At 38.2% G+C, this 15,360-nt stretch overlaps 1 pseudogene; it reads left to right on the top strand.

Moving 5' to 3' along the window:
* Positions 1-15,360, top strand: part of LOC103194303 — a 114,186-nt pseudogene that overhangs the window by 63,638 nt on the left and 35,188 nt on the right.

Here is a 15,360-nt window from a genome sequence, read left to right as displayed (position 1 = left end):
TTTTGTATCCTTCCTTTCAAGGCTCAGGGGTCCAAGATTATCTGATTATCTTCTGTGTCTGCATTAATTGGTTTCCCTTTTCTTTGTTGAAGAGGGTCTGTGCAATCCTTCTGCCTAGTCCGCCATCTTTCCGGAACTCCTGCTTTTTTTTTTTTTCTTTTTTAATAAACTTTAATTATGGTAAATATATCTGTTACAAAACATTTGCCATTTCAACACTTTTTTCAAGTACAGTTCAATGGCATTAATCATGTTCATCTTATTTGCTAACCATCACCATTATCCATTTTCAAATTTTTCTCTCACCTTTAACAGAAACTCAGTGTTCCCTAAGCAGTGTCCCCTTTCCCTCTCCCTTCTAGTCACCCTGGCAACCACTAATAAATTTAGCTTGCTGGACACTTACCTATTCCTATTATTTCATATGAGTGGGATCATATAATATTTGTTTCTTTGTGACTGATTCATTTCACTCAGCATAATGTTCTCAGGCTTCATCTGTGTTGTAATGTATATCAGGACTTCATTTCTCTTGATAGCTAAGTAGTATTCCATTGCATATCTGTACTACATTGATTTATCCAGTCATCTGTTGTACAGTGTTCTATTATAATTTATTTTCCTTCTTCTCTTTGTCTTCAGCCTGGCGTGAGAGGGTAGGATTGTGGTGGTGAGGTTTGCCGGGGGAACGATTGCTTCGTACCAGCCAACCTTCTACTCCCGAAGAATATCTCTGCCATGGGCCTGTTCTTGGGCCGGTACTAAGATAAGAACTTCTCGCTCTTATCCAAGAGCTTGTCCTCGGTGCTTCAGTACTGCCAGCAAGGACACATTCATCCTCACATTGAAGCGGTATTTAAGCTGGAGGAGGTAAGATACCCTTAAGGGTTGTATATGTAGATAAGGCCAGGAAGTAATCTATGTCAAGCTACTGGGTAATTCATCTCTGGATATTAGAAATTTTCCTTTTATGGAATGAAAAGATGAAAATATAACACAGAGTAATGGGAGCTTCACAGACTACAGGGTATGGAATTTCTCCCATTCTTCTAGGTTATATGGGAGTATGTCCAGGCTGAGCTAGCCACCTGTGAAACTGAAGCTGCAAAGGCCATGAAGGAGCTGAAATGTGAGGACTTTATCTATATTACTGGTGTCTCAAACAGAAGGAATTTATGGTACTTTAGAAAATAATTTACATGTGTTAATGTGAACCCTGAACTCGACAGAATACAAGACTAAGAAGGGAACATTCAACTTGACCTTTGATTTTTAAATACAGACACTTTAAAGTACAACCAGGTGATCTAAGCTGAGGTTCTGTGAGCAGAATACTAAATGATGCCCAGCATCATAAGACTATAATTCATCCATTAGTCACTGTATTTAATTTTGTTGGCTATTCATTCCCTCTTTTCATTCCCCTACAGTCCCATTAATGTGGCTTAAACTTTCTTCAGAGTATAATTGTGTGCATGCATATGCAATGCAGTTGTAAATGTGAATGTTAGGCATTCATTGTGTGGCTTTTTTTTTTTTTTTGGCTTAATTTATTTTAATGTTTAAAAACTGTTTTGATAACTCTAGTCAGTCATAGATGGAAGAGATGATTTGTTCAAATAAGATTAGTGGAGTCTAACCTGTCAGTGCCAGACTTCATTGCTGCCCAGCCTTCCATAATATATATGTACTAAAAACATGAACTCACTGCCATCGAGTCAATTCCAACTCATAGTGACCCCATATGTATTGGATGCAGGCCACATACCTGAGAAAGCTCCCTTTCAACTGCTTGGCTGTTCATGGCAGATCTCATCATGGAGATGATTATATTTTATCAGATCACATTATGGGAGTTAACTACATTATAACTGGCAACCCACTAATAATCATGGCTCAGCCAAGCTGACACACAACCATCACTTATGGTTTCATGTGGTTCCCAGTTAGTAGTTTGTCTTTACATTTTTTTTGGTAAAGTCTTTTGATGAACAAAAGTTTTTATTTTTAATGCATCCCATTTATTTATTTTGTCTTTTGCTGTCTGTGCTTGTTATTATATTAGACAATCCATTGTGGAAAGCTAGGCCTGACAGTGTTTCCTTTGCTTGTTCTTAGAATTTTATTTTAGCTTGCACATTTAGGTCCTTAATCCATTTTGAATTTGTATGTACGTATATTGAGAGGTAAGGATCCTCTTTCATTTTTTTGCATGTGGAAATCCAGTTTTTTTTTATTTTTTAACTTTTTAAATGTGGGTGATTTGGGTGAAAATTTACACAGCAAATTCATTTTCTATTCAACAGTTTAAACACTTTTTGTTTCATGACATTGATTGTAATCCACACATTGTAACAGCTCTCTTCCCATGTCCTCTGGTTACCTTTTCCCTGTGTCCTTTTCTGTAGATTAATGCCTTCTCTTTTGTGCAAATGCTGACCTTCTGATCTCCCATGGTTGGTTCATGTAAAAAGTGCACCTCCCAGGTGTAATTGTTTACCTTGTAAGCCTATTGTTTGGCTGAAGGTTAAGCCATGGGAGCAAGTTCATTTCCAGTCCTGAAGGTTGACTAGGGCCCCTAGTCTTAGGGATTTTACCAGTCTCTGCCAGACCAGCATACCTGGTCTTTTTTTTATGATTTTGAGTTTTTTTTTTCACATTTTCCTCCTAAGATCTCCTGCAGTGATCCTTCTCTGGGTGGTTGACAGTGGTAGCTGGGCACCATGTAGGACTTCTGGTGTCATGATCATGTAGGCTGAGGTTTGCATGGTCCACTAGTCCCCTGGACTAATTGTTTCCATGTATCTTTGGTTTTCTTCATTCTTCTCTGCTCTGGATGAGGAGAGACTCTTTGTTGCATTTAAACAGCTGCTTGTAAGCTTTTAAAACCCCAATGTCTATTCACCAAAGTAAGATGTAGAACAATGTTACAATATAGAACTGGTATGTTATGCCAGTTGAGCTTGATGTCCCCTGTGACCATGGTCCTGTGCCCACAACTACTTGCTCTATTAGGGTGGTTGACTGTAGCTAGGAAGTTACCGTAACTTTGCCCCCTGTTAGTTCTATTTATATGGACATTCTTACAGCACATACAAATATGTATACAGAAATACCATCTGCCAATCTTATATATGGTCATGAGTATATTCCCTTTTGCCTAGACATACCTGATCATTCAGCCTGTCTACTCATATATTTACCCATAGATTAATGTTTGTTATTACTGATAATGCAGTACTGTATATGTAAAAGTGTCTGCTGTCTGTACCTCTTGTGCACCTCTCTGTGTCTTCCTTTTCCTTAGTGTTGTTGTGTCACTTGCTTTTTGTGTGTTGCCTTTCCCTTCACCCAAATCAATGCTTGTCTCTTAACTTGTCTAACAATTTTTCCTTCCCCCCTCCCATCCCTAGTAATGAACAAAGAAAGTTACCTTTCCTTGACTTTTTGTAATAGTGGACTAATACAATATTTGCCCTTCTGTGATTGACTTATTTCACTCAACATAGTGTCCTCTAAGTTCACCCATGGTACATGGTGTTTTGTGGATTTTACATTATTCTTTAGTGTTCCACAGTATTCCATTGTGTGCATGTACCGTAGCTTGGTTATCCAGTCATTCATTGATGGACACTTAGGTTGTTTCAGTCTCTTTGCTATTGTGAATAGTGCTGCATTGAATATGGGTGTGCATATATCTGTTCATATCCTTGCTCTCACTTCCTTAGGATATATAGTGGGATTGCTGGATCAAATGGTATTTCTATTTCCAACTTTTTAGGGAAGCACCATATTGTTTTCCACTGTGGTTGTACTATTAGTACCACCAACAGTGTATGAGAATTCCAATCTCTCCACACCATCACCAGCATTTGTTGTTTTCTGTCTTATTGAACTTTGCTATTATTGCTGGGGTGAGATGATATCTCATTGTTGTTTTGATTTGGAAATCCAATTTTGCTGTTGTTGTTGTTGTTATGTGCTGTCGAGTCAGCCCTGACTCATAGCGACACTTCCTTGGGTTTCTGAGGCGCTATCACTATGGAAGTAGATTGCCCAACTTTCCTTCTGAGGAGTAGCTGGTGGGTTTGAACCACCAGCCTTCTGGTTAGCAGTTAGGTACCTTAGTCACTATACTACCAGAGCTCCTTCAATTTTGCTAGCACCATTTATTGAAGAGACTCTTCTCTCCTTATCAACTGGACTTAGCACTCTGGTCAAAAATCAGTTGACCGTATCCATGGGGTTTATTTCTGGATTCTCAGTTTTATTACATTGATCTATGTGTTTGTTGTTAAACCAGTACCAGGCTGTTTTGATTACTGTAGCTGTATATATATGTTTTAAAATCATGACACATGAGTTCTCCTACTTTGTTCTCTCTCAGCATTGTTTTAGCTATTTGGGGGCCTCTTGTCTTTCCATGTAAAGTTGAGAATTGGTTTTACTACTTCTATAAAGAAGGCAATTGGAATTTTGACTGGGACTGTGTTGAATGTATAGATTGCTTTGGAGAGTATTGATATCTTAACAATGTTAAGTCTTCCAATCATGAATATGGAACATCTTTCCATTTATTTAAGTCTACTTGAAACTCATTCAGCAATATTTTATAGTTTTCATTGTGTAAGTCTTTCATGTCTCGTTAGATTTATTCCTTCATATTTTATTTTCTTAGCTGGTATTGTAAATGCAATTGTTTCCCTAATTTCCCTTTCTTGTTTCTCATTGATGATATATAGAAGCCAAACTGATTTTCATTTGTTGACCTTGTATCCTGTGGCTTTGCTAAATTCCTCTATTAGCTCTGGAAGTTTTCTTGCAGACTCTTTGTGGGATTTTCTATATACAGGATCTTATCATTCATGAACAGAGATAATTTTACTTCTTTTCTGATCTGGATACCTTTTATTTCTTTTTCTTGTCTTAATGCTCTGGCTAGGATTCCTAACACAGTTATTGAATAGAAGTGATGAGAGCAGGCACCCATGTCATATTCTCAATTTCAAGCTGTCAGTGTTTCTCCATTAAGTATCATGGACTTGTGTTTTTACTTATTTTACGACTGAGATTTCTGGGACATATGCTAAGTGTGTGTTTAACTTTTAAGAAAGTGCCAAATTATTTTCCAAAGTGGTTGTACCAGGTTGTATTCCCATGAACAATGCATGAGAATTCTAGTTGCTTTGCATTTGCCAGTACCTAGCATTTATCAGTTTTTTTTTTTTTTTTTCCTAGCCATTCTGGTAGTATCTGGTTGTGGGTTTAATTTATATTTCCTTAGAGCCCTGGTGGCATAGTGCCTAAGGCATTTGACTGCTAACCAGCAGTTACAATGATAACAGAAGTGGCAACTCAACATGAAAAGTGATAGAAGTCTGAAAAAAACAGAAGGGTTTGAGCCACCAGCCACTCCACAGAAGGAAGACTGGGCAATCTACTGTGAAGATTTACTGCCTCACAAACCCAATGGGACTCACTATGAGTTGGACCTGACACAATGGCAGTGTTTTTTTTTTTTTTTGGTTTTAGTGACTCATGATTTTGAGTATCTTTTCATGTGCTCATTTGTCATCTGTATGTTTTCCTTGATGAAATACATTGACTGATTTTTAAAAGAAGATTCAGATCAACCTGCATCATAGCAATAATGTGATAAATATAGTTAAGCTATAGCAGTGTTCCACTAGCTAAAAGATTTTACTTTTTAAAAACAGTTCCACTCAGTCCTAAACATATTTATTCATTCATGAATTTACTTTATTCATCAAACATTCACTAAGTATCTTCTTATGCCAGTCAGTAAAGAAAATATGACTTAGTTCTGCCTTTGTTAGTTGGGAAGGTCTCAAGGCAATGTTGTGATAGGGGGAGAGGCTAGTTTCTAGTGAGAAGCATGAATGAGCATGACATATTTAGGGAACTATAAGTTATTCTGATTATTTGTGCTTGATGGGCTAATTAAAAATTTCAGCAGCAGAACCTTCACATCTGAAAACAAAAACAATATTCTCACCCTGCCCCAAACTCCAGGTTGCATATCTCCAGAGACAAATTTAATGACTTCATCTCAGTAGATAACCTCAAGGCAGGAACAAATACGCTGGGTATAGACTATCTGGGCATTAGTATTGAACATCTCCCGGTGTCTATAGCCTTTAAAATACAGAAGGAGGGAAGTGTCTGTAGGTATCAGATTTATCAAAACAAAACAAAACAAACTGTGGTCTAAAGGAAAGTCTTTGGGTTAAAGCCATATACTTTTCTTCTTAGTCTCTCAGAGCCTTATGACTCTTATTAAATATTCACTAGTTGTCTGGTTTCCAAGGCCAGGTAGAAACCACAAGGTAGAAAGGGGCAGAGGTGGGTTATTTTTAGAAGCAGTTACAATGATAATAGAAGTGGCAACTCAACATGAAGAGAAGTGATAGAAGATCTGAAAAAAACAGAAGGGAAGACACAGAAGGTAAAATAATGGATGGTCAAAATGATGAGATTCCCAAGTCATGGATCAAAAAGGTTATGCCTTCCCCCCAATGTTATCTTTTAAAGAAGTCAGGGAGATATATAATATAGTTTAATAAAAATTATATTCAGAAAGGTTAAAAATGAGTTTTAGCATTTGGAGGGGCAACTATCTTTTTTGTTAACATTGATTTGCAGCAGATAAAAATGAAAAAGGCATCCCTATTGTGGATAATACTTATTTTCCCAAGTGTTTCTTATTGTTGAGCTATGACATCTCTCTGGGAATAAATGACTTCTAACTGACAGGGAGAAGGATGCGGCTGTGAGTCACCTGGAGAGGTGCCCGCACCACCGAGTGATCCACAAGGTGGGGGTGAGTGCTTCAAACATCCGTCTTGAACTTCTTCCGCCTCCTCTGAGTGAGTCTAAGTTTGCTTAGATTGGAAAGGTCTCTGTGAGGCACAAAACCCTGAAAGACAGATGATTTTGAAATTAGAAATTTCATACTGCAGAGATTGCCACATTTGATTTGTTTCTCTGATTACCTCTGTTTATTTCTCTTATGCTTTTTTTGGGGGATCTCAAGTGGAGATGGTTGGTTAATCATAGCCTTCACTTTAAAGCGTGTTTTCTTCGCTGTACAATGAACAGCTCACCTTCTGCTTTGTGCCTGTATGAATGTTTGTATTTACTTACTCCTTTTATCCTTATTTCCCACTGCCATTCTGCACTCCTGTTCCTTGTCCTCTTCTCAGAGTCAGTCATTGTAATGTGACTGTAATGTCCTGGGGTTTTTTATTTCCTTTGGAAACAGAGTTATTTTGTATATGTATGTATGTGTGTGTATAATTTATTTTAGTTGTTATTGTTAAGAATATACACAGCAAAACATATACCAGTTCAACAGTTTCTACATGTAAGGTTTAGTGGTATGCATTACATTATTTGAGTGGTACAATGATTCTCATCCTCCTTTTCTGAAGTGTTCCTTCTTCATTAACATAAATTTATCACCCCCTAAGGTTCCTATCTATCTAATCTTTCAAGTTGCTGTTGTCAGTTTGATCCCATGTAGATAGTTCTTAAAAGAGCACAATGCTCAATGCCGAGATTTTTTTTACTAGTGAAGCTAAACTGTTTGATTTTATTAGATGACTTCAGGGAATATATTTGGGTTAAGGTTTAAAGATTATCTCTAGGCAATAGTTTCAGGAGTTCATCAATGCTCCATGACTCCAGAAAGTCTAGACATTAAGAATTTGAAATACTGTTTTGCATTTTCCCTTTTTGATCAGGATTTGTCTATGGAATCTTTGATCAAAACGTTCAATAATGGTAGCCAGGCATCATCTAGCTCTTTGGTCTCATAGGAAAAGAGGCAGTTGTTTATGGAGTCAGTTAGCCATATTTCCTCCTCTTATTCCTGACTCTTCTTCCTCTGTTGCTCCAGGTGAATAGAGACCAATTTTTGTGCTTTGGATGGCTATTTGCAAATTTTTAAGACCCCAGACACTATAAGTGAACTAGGAGGTAGAACAGAAGCACTAAATATGTTATTAAGCCAATTAACTGGGATGTTCCATGAAACCATAACCCTAAACCTCCAAATTGATGCACCAAATCCCATGAGGTATTTGTACATGAGCAGCCACAGCAACTACTCTTTTTATTTTGTCATTGTTGTAAATATCTGCATCACACAACTTTTTCCAATTCAACTTTTTACAGGTGTACAACTTATTGACAGCAGTTAAACAATTGGTTTTGCAGCCCTACCCCATTCCTAACCTTGTTGTTGTTAGGTGCCATTGAATCAGCTCTGACTCATAGCGACCCTAGGTACAACAGAATAAAACTCTGCCTAGTACTATGTCATCCTCCTAGTCCTTGGTATGCTTGAGCCCATCATTGCAGCTACGGTGTCAATGCATCTCATTGAGGGTCTTCCCCTTTTCTGGTGACCCTCTACTTTACCATGAAAGATATCCTCCAGGGAATGGCCCTTCTGACAACATGACCAAAGCAGGTGAGATGAAGTCTGGCCATTCTCTCTTCTAAGGAGCATTCTGGCTGTACTTCCTCCAGGGCAGATTTGTTCATTCTCCTGGAAGTACATGGTATTTTCAGTATTCTTCACCAACACCACAATTTAAAAACATCAACTCTTCTTCAGTCATCCTTATTCATTGTGCAGTTTCCACATGTATATCAGGTAGTTGAAAATACCATGGTTTGGGTCTGGGGCACCTTAGTCTTCAAAGTGACATCTTTGCTCCTTAACACTTTAAAGAGGTCCCTTGCAGCAAATTTGTCCAGTGCAATATGATGTTTGATTTCTTGACTGTTACTTTCATGGATGTTAACTATGGATCAAAGTAAAATGAAATTCTTGACACTCTCAATCTTTTCTCCATTTATCAAGATGTTGGTTATTTGTGAGGATTTTTTATTTTTTTTTATGTTGAGGTGTAATCCATACTGAAGACTGATTTTCATCAGTAAGTGCTTCAATTCATCTTCAGCAAGCAAGGTTGTATCATCTTAGAGAGGGAGAACAATGTGGAACAAAACTCAAAATCATTTGGAGAGGAAAAAAAAAAGGGGAGGGGGACCAGGTTTGCTGGTCTGATAGAGCCTGGTGGAACCACTGAGACTATGGCCCCTAACTGCCCTTCAGGTCTGGAATTGAACCCACACCTGTGATTTCCAGCCAAACAAAATACAGGCATATGAGTTAAACATTTACCTCAAGTAGATACACTCCTTGGAGAGAACAATCATGGGAGAAAGAAGGGCTGCTTATGCACAGGGAGACAGCTCAGGGGACAGGCGTGTATGGAGAGATGGACACTGGGAAGAGGTAACTATGGGGAGGAAGTGGGAGGGGAGCTGTTGCATTGTGGTGAACTGTGGTCAATGACATGAGACAAAGTATATGTGAACTGCTGTATGGAAAGTGAATTTGCTCTGTAAATCTTTACCCAAATCACAATTAAAAAAAAAAAAAGAGAGAAAAAAAGGTTGTATCATCTGCGTATCACAAGTTGTTAATGAGTCTTCCTCCAGTCCTGATGCCATGTTCTTGTTCATATGGTCCAGCTTCTTGGATTATTTACTCAACATATAGATTGAATAAATATGGTGAAAGGATACAACTCTGACATACACCCTTCCTGATTTTAAATCATTCAGAATCCCCTTGTTCTGTCTGAACAACAGCCTCTTGGTCTAGTAAAAGTTCCTCATGAGCATGATTCTGTATTCTGGCATTCCTGTTCTTTGCATTGTTATCCATAATTTGTTATGATCCACACAGTTGAATGCCTTTGCATAGTCACTGAAATACAGGTAAACATCTTTCTGGTATTCTTTGTTTTCAGCCAAGATCCAGCTGACTTCAGCAATGACATCATTTCACTTCCTCTTCTGAATCCAGCTTGAATTTTTGATAGTTCCCTGTCAATATGCTGCTGCAACCATTTTTTAATGATCTTCAGCAAAATTTTACTTGCATGTGATATTAATGATACTGTTTCATGATTTCCACATTCTGTTGGATCACCTGTCTTTGGGATGGGCACAAATATGTTCAGTTTCAACTTGAATTTGCAAAGGAGCAACTGATGGTCTGTTTCACAATTAGCTCCTGGCCTTCTTTTGACTGATTATATAAGTTTTTCCATTGCTTCCTTCCAGATATAGTCCATCTGATTTCTGTATATTCCATCTGGCAAGCTTCACATATATTGCCACTGTTTATGTCATTGAAAAAAGACATTTGCAATGAATAAGTCATTGGTCTTGCAAAATTTTATCATGTGATCTCTGCCATCATTTCTATCACCAAGGCCATATTTTCCAGCTATCAATAATTTTTCTGTGTTTCAAAATTTCACATTCCAATCACCAGTAATAATAAATACACCTTGATGGTATGTTTGGTCAATTTCAGACTGCAGAAAGTTGGTAAAAATCTTCAATTTCTTCATCTTTGGCTTTAGTAGTTAGTACAGAGATTAGAATAATGCTTGTGTTGACATGTCTTCTTTCCATGCCTTCCTATTATCCTATCACTGACAGCATTGTACTTCAAGATAGATGTTGAAATGTTCTTTTTGACAATGAATGCAATGCTATTCCTCTTCAATTTGTCATTCCCTACATAGTAGACCATATGATTGCTGATTCAAAATGCCCAATGCCATAAATTTCAGCTCACTAATGCCTAGGATATCAATCTTTATGTGTTTCATTTTATTTTTGAGAACTTCCAATTCCTACCTGTGATAGTCACTAATAAATTTTGGTTTCTATACATTTGCCTTTTCTTGTCTTTATATAAGTGAAGTCATATAATATTTGTTCTTTTGTGATTGGCTTATTTTGCTCAGCATAATGTATTCAAGCTTCATCTGTACTGTAGCATATATCAAGATTTCCTTTCTCCATTAGCTGAGTAATATTCCATTGTATTATGTACCACATTTTGTTTATCCTTTCATCTGTTGATAGGCATTTAGGTTGTTTACACTTTTTGGCTTGTGAGTAGTGCTGCAGTGAACTTTGGCATACAAGACTCTTTTTGAGTCTCTGCTTTCAGATCTTTTGAGTATATACCAAGCAGTGGAATTGCTGGACCATAGAGAAGTTTTATTTTTAATTTTTTGAGGAACTGCCACCTTGTTTTCCACAATGGCTATACCATTTTTTATCCCCAGCAATGGGTATATGTTCCAATTTCCCCATATTCTCACCAACATTATTTTTCTTTTTTATCTTAGCTATCCTAATGGGAGTGAAATAGTATCTCATTGTGGGTTTTTTCAATTTTTATTGTGATTTGGGTGAAAGTTTACAGAGCAAATTCATTTTCCATACAGCAGTCCATACACATTTTGTCTCATGACATTGACTGCAATTCCCCACAATGTAATAGCTCTCTTCCCACTTCCTCCCCATAGTTATCACTTCCCTGTGTCCTTCCCTTCCATGCAATCCTGCCCTCCGAGCTGTCTCCCTGTGCAAACAGTTCCCTTCTGTTCTATGATTGATTGCTCCAGTAGTTTGTCTACCTGATGTAAATGTTCAGCCCGTATGTCTGTATTTTATTTGACTGGAAGCCACAGGAGTGAGTTTAATTCCAGACATGGAGAGTAGCTATGAACCATAGTTTCAGGGGTCTCACCAGGCTCTATCTGACCAGCAAACCTGGTCTTTTGTTTTTTTAAATGATTTTGAGTTTTGTTCCACATTGTTCTCCCACTTTCTCCAGGATCTTCCATACAGATCACTCTCTGAGTGGTCGACAGTGGTAGTGGGGCACCATCTAGTTCTTCTGTTCTCATGACCATACAGGGTCTCATTGTGATTTTGATTTGTATCTTTCTAATGGCTAATGACACTGAGCTACTTCTCACATGTTTGGTGGTCATTTGTATACCAGTATATTTTTAATTTGATAAATGAGTATCATGCAGTAAACTCTATTAGGTTTCTTTATTTGTCACTCAGCACTGTCTTTTTAAGATTCATCTGTGTTGTGTTGTGTGTGTATCCAATTCATTGCTTCTTATTACTGCATAATACTCAATCATATGCATGCACCATAATTTATAAATCCACCTCCTAGTGATAAACTTTGAGGTTGACTCAGGATTCCTTGATACAATAATTAATACTACAATCAAAAGTCTCATATATGTAACTTTAGGGACTCATACTTTTGGTTTTTCAGTACTTTACCAGGAGTAGGATTATCGAGTCAACACTTTATACTTTTATTTCATCCTTCATATGAGTGCCATTTGCTCTCCAGAATGATCTAACCAGTTTATGCTGCCACTACATAAGACAGATCTGCTGAAATAGACCTCTTCAATGTTTTAAAAAGCAAAGGTGTCACTTTGGTGACTAAGGCGCACCAGACCTAAGTCAAAGTCTTTTCAGCCCCCTCATATGCATTTGAAGCTAGACAATGAAAAAAGAAAACAGAAAAAGAATAGATGCATTTGAATTATGCTATTGGGGAAGAATGTTGAATATACTGTGGACCTCCAGAAGAACAAACAAATCAGTCTTTAAAAGAGAGAAAACCAGAATGCTCCTTAGAAGTGAAGATGGTGAGACTTTAACTTGCTCATTTTTGACATATCATTAGGAAAGGTCAGTTGGTAGAAAAGGACATCATGTTTGGTAGAGGGTCAGTGAAACTGAGGGAAACTCTCAGTGAAAGCCAGAACAATGGACTCAAGTATTCAAATGATCCTGAAGATGATGTAGCCAGCAATGTTTGTTTCTGTTATCCACAAGCTCATCATGAATTGGAGTCAACTGGAGCACTAGGAACAACAACAAAGCAGTGCATGAGAATTCCTCTTTGTCACTCTGCCAATATGTAGCATTGTGCATCTTTTGGATTTTTGTCAAATTGATAGGTCTAAAGTGGCATGCCATTATGCTGATTTGAATTCCCCTAATTTCTAGTGAATTTGAGCATTTATTTATAAATTTGCTAGCCATTCAGTTTTTCAATTTTTGAATTGCTATTTAAGTCCTTTGCCTAGTTTTCTAGGGGATTCCTATCTTTTTCTTATTAATTTGCAAGAGTTACTTGTATAATCTGTGTTTCTCAAACTTTAATGTGCATCTGAATCATTTGGAGATCTGGTTTAAATGCAGATTCTGATTCGATAGGGGTGAAATGGGGCTGGAGATTGTCCATTCTCAGACGATGCAGAAGCCCTTTCAGGAGCAAGGCTCTGGAGCTAGTTTTAGACATTGCAAAAGTTTTCCACTGAGTCTGTCATGTGTCTGTCACCTTTTCTAGATCTAATATAATTAAATACATCAATATTCTGTCTATGGTTAGTGCTATTTGGAGCTTGTTTAAGAAATCCTTCCCCATCCCTAGGTTCCTTTATTAACTTTATAGTTTATTTTACACTTAGTGATTTAATCTATTTGAAGTCACTGTTGTGTTGAGTATACATTCCAAAACAAAACTTACTGCCATGGAGTTGGTTCTGACACATAGCAATCTCTCTGTGGTAGTTAACTTTGTGCGCCAACTTGGCCGGGCCTGGATGAGTGGCTGGGCAGCTGGTGGTAGTTGTTCCCCATGATAAGACTGGCAATCAACTCCATGGTGGGATCTACCACAGGCAGCTGAGTAGCTGCCTTTGCGATATGGGCTGCTGCTTGTATATAAAGAGAAGCCTTGGGGATAGTCTCTAGCTTATGGCACGCTTGGATCCTGCATGTAGCCATGTCGTTCAGCTGCCTGCCATGCTCTGCCAACCTTGGGACTTTCAATGGCCTGCTGTGTGGTTTGGTAACATTGGGGACTGTGCCTTTTTACTTGTCAACCTTGGATTTGTCAGTCTCAGCAGCCAGCAGCTGTCTGAGTGAAGAAAAGCCTCAGCTCCAATGGGCCGGGAGCAGGAGGCAGAGCTGAAGCCCAAGGATGAGGGGCTTTCACCCAGCCCCTAGAACCTGGCACTTTGAACTTGGACTTAAAGCCTCCAAACTGTGAGAGAATAAACTCGTGTTTGTTAAGACTATCCCATTTGTAGAATATTCTTGTCAGAGTGGCACTAGGTAACCAGAACACCCTCCTTGGGTTTCCGAGGTGCTATCTCTACAGAAGTAGATTGCCTAGTCTTCTCATTTTTATTTTTCTCCATATGTTATTGTTGTTGTTACTTGCTGTCGAGTTGTGTCTGACTCATAGCAATCCCATGCACAGCAAAACGAAACACTGCCCAGTACTGCACCAGCTCCATGATCCTTACTACACTTGAGCCCATTGTTATAGCCACTGTGTCAATCCATCTCGTTGAGGGCCTTCCCCTCTTTCATTGACCCTCCACCTTACCAGGCATGACATCCTTCTCCAGGGAATGGTCCCTTCTGACAACGTGACCAAAGTAGGTGAGATGAAGTCTGTCCATTCTCGCTTCCGAGGAGCATTCCAGCTGCACTTCCTCCAGGACAGATCTATTAGTTCTTTTACCAGCCCATGGTACTTTCAACATTCTTTGCTAGCACCACAACTCAAAAACATCAGCTCTTCTTCGGTCTTCCTTATTCATTGTCCAGCTCTCACATGTGTATGAGGCGATTGAAACTATCATGGCTTGTGTCAGCCATATCTTAGTCCTCAAGGTGACATTTTTGCTCCTCAGCACTTGAAAGAGGTCCCTTGCAACCAAGTGGTCCATTGCTATGCATTGTCTAATGTCCTGACTGCTGTTTCCATTGGCATCGATTGTAGAACCAAGCAATGTGAAGTCTTTGACAACTTCAATCTTTTCTCTATTTATCGTGATGGTGCTTATAGGTCCAGGTGTGAGTATTTTTGTTTTATTTATATTGAAATGTAATTCATACTGCAGACTGTGTTCTTCAATGTTCATCACTAAATACCTCAAGTCATCCTCACTTTCAGCAAGCAGAGTGGTATTGTCAGTGTATCACAGGTTGTTAATGTTTCTTCCTCCAATCTTAATGCCACATTCTTCTTCATATAGTCCAGCTTCTCAAATTATTTGCTCAACATACAGATTGAATAAGTATGGGGAAAGGATACAACCCTGACATACTCCCTTCTTGATTTTAAACCACGCAGTGTCCCCTTGTTCTGTTCGAACAACAGCCTCCTGGTTTATGTACAGGTTCCTCATGAGCATAATCAAGTGTTCTGGAATTCCCATTCTTCTCAATGTCATCCGCAATTTATTATGATCTACACAATCAAATACCTTATCATAGTCAATAAAACACAACTAAACATCTTTCTGTTATTTTATTTTTTTTAATTGTGATTTGGGTGAAGATTTACAGAGCAAATTCACTTTCCATACAGCAGTTCACATATACTTTGTCTCATGACAT

The sequence above is a fragment of the Orycteropus afer genome, unplaced genomic scaffold (genome assembly GCF_000298275.1).
Source record: "Orycteropus afer afer isolate SDZICR_OR568_19922 unplaced genomic scaffold, OryAfe1.0 scaffold00043, whole genome shotgun sequence".
NCBI classification, from domain to species: Eukaryota; Metazoa; Chordata; class Mammalia; order Tubulidentata; family Orycteropodidae; genus Orycteropus; species Orycteropus afer.
The sequence above is the reverse complement of the archived record's forward strand: the minus strand, read 5'-3'. Positions and strand labels throughout refer to the sequence as shown.